Genomic DNA, 2,384 nt, shown 5'->3' on the forward strand with positions numbered 1-2,384 from the left:
TTTGAGGTCGCTGTCCGTGGGGATGAGATCGAGGTCCTTTGCGCAGCGAAGGACAACTGGGAGGAGCGGCAGCTGCAGACCACGCATACCCCGCACACGCCGACGCGCCAGGAGGCCACGCGCAGCAGCCTGCAGCCTCACCGCCGCCGACACGTGGCGCGTAGCAATCCAAGCCGGAAGCGGTGACGGCGACGGCGGGAACTTGATCTGCTGGATGGGGACGCCCTGGGAAAGCGGTGATGGCGACGACGAGAACTTGATCTGGTGGATCGAGACTCCCGCCGGCGCGGTCGATGCGGGGCCGGAGCTGACCGGCGGAGGCCGCTGCAGCGGCTGCTGCGGCGGAGGCCACCAGGAGCGGCGGCGGGACGGTGGATGGCAGCGGCCCGGCGAGCGCGGCGGTGGCCGCCAGGAGCGACGGCTGCCACTCCAGCCAGCATGGGGCGGAGGCCGCCTGGTGCGGCGGCTGCCACCACGGCGGCGCGGTGGCGGCGCAGCCTGGTGCGGCCCGTAGGACCCGGCCAAGAACAGGCGGATCTCCTGGACCGCCTGGGTTAGGTGTCGCAGCGTCCCGGACACCTCCTCCGGGGTGACGACGGAGGTGGCGGGCGCGACGGAGGATCCCGGCGCGGGCAGGAGCGGGGCGACGGTCGTGGTGGTCTCCGGAGGCGACAAGGTGACCGGCAGCGGGAGAGACGGGTTAGGCGGCGGTGAAGACATGATCGAACCGAAGCTAGTTGATACCAATTTGTTATGGCGCTGCTAGAAGGGGGGCGCGAGAGGGCCGGCCGGGGGCCTTTTGCCCACGGCCGGGCAAGATGGAAGGGATTTCCTTCTTAATTCTTGCTTGATTAGATTGATACATCTCCTCTCTTTATATAGAGAGGTTTACTTGACTCCCAAGCAAGCGACCTTTATCTCTAATTAACCCTAAGACTAATGGGCTATACCGCCAGCCCAGGCCCATTACGTACTCTAACAGTATGTATTTACATCAGAAAAATTCCTTAGCTTTTGCAGAAACATGATTTGGTTTAATTATTTATTAGCACTACCCAAATTTACATTGGATTTGTATGCACACTTCTGAAAGTCGTATTTTTTAACCGTAAGTTACCACAATAACAATTCTAAGTTTATTATTTAATTCAATATTTCTATTGGCAATTAGTTTTGTTTATTCCACCTCACTGCATTAAACTCCACCAGTTTGAATTTCTTGATTCTACAGACCCTACTTGTGCCATTGTGTGTTCCTCCACTTCTGGCCTCCTCCATTACCAGTGACTAACACTACAATAAATATGCAAATAATGTAAGTTTGCAAGCTGCAATCCAAATTATAGTCAAAACTAAGAACTGTATCCCTTCTAATTTCGGGAAAAGGTAGTTCGTCAATTTGCTTAGAATTTACAAGAACTGAGTAGTTGTCACCCGCTTGCATAAAATAGACGGTCTAATTTATGACATGCTTAGGTTTCTTGTCATACATTTTAATTTGGTAAGAAAATTCGCATGTAGTTTTAAATTGACTCGTTCTTGGAGCTAGCAATGGATATTTCCTTTGGCGATTGCCAGTTTTAATTTGAGCATTATATATAGAGATTGAGTGGGAGCTAAGATGCCTAGAAGTTTATTATCGTTTGATCCCCCATTTCGTTTGACTAGATCTGTGACAAACAATAGTATAATGGTTTTTTCTTCCTCTATATGCCCTATATAGGCATTTCCTATTTTGTGCTAGAGTAAAAATAATATTTAACTTTGTGCTTTGCATGCAGTAGTTTTGCTACACTATAGTAGCAACAATCCTTGCGTGACAATTATTGTACCGATTACATCATAGCAAATCATAGCAAAGGGACAATATGAGGGGCCTTCAAACTGCAGTTTGAGAGACAATCTGTTTGTCCTATGGAGGTGCTCAATGGACTTAACATCAGAATAGCCTGGCTTTCAGAAGAAAAGATGACAGCTTTATTTTGTTGTTGTAGTGTGCCTATTCGGAAACAAGAAGTGAGTGCTTTGTTTTTTTAATAATATAACTAGAATGAATGAAATATGTGAGGGTTGAGCTCCTGAGTTGTGTAATTGGTCTAAACCTTTTTGGTTCTTTTTGTTGTTCCTGTGAAAAGTGTGATGACGGAGGCAAAGTTATGAGAACACCCAGATCATGTATGCTTATGTACCAAGGACTTTGCTCATAAACATCCCAAGTTGATCATTTCTACATACATACAATATTATCAAGAAGCATTCTTGTGGCTAGAAGCTCAACAAAATTGAAATTCTCAAGTCAATCATGCATGGTCATGTATGTGGTATGTCAGGCTTTGTTCATATATATCCTCCCGAAGATGCTCTTAAGTTGAATGTCGGTTCTA

At 47.9% G+C, this 2,384-nt stretch overlaps 1 long non-coding RNA gene across 1 annotated transcript in view; it reads left to right on the plus strand.

Annotated features, from left to right (window-relative positions):
* LOC119297301 overlaps positions 1–2,046 on the plus strand; it is a 4,219-nt gene extending 2,173 nt beyond the window's left edge. Inside the window, exon 3 of the long non-coding RNA XR_005145611.1 lies at positions 1,782–2,046. This is a non-coding gene — a long non-coding RNA (uncharacterized LOC119297301). The remainder of the gene's footprint in view (positions 1–1,781) is intronic.
* Positions 2,047–2,384: the final 338 nt, after the last annotated feature.

This window comes from Triticum dicoccoides, chromosome 5A (assembly GCF_002162155.2).
Source record: "Triticum dicoccoides isolate Atlit2015 ecotype Zavitan chromosome 5A, WEW_v2.0, whole genome shotgun sequence".
NCBI classification, from domain to species: Eukaryota; Viridiplantae; Streptophyta; class Magnoliopsida; order Poales; family Poaceae; genus Triticum; species Triticum dicoccoides.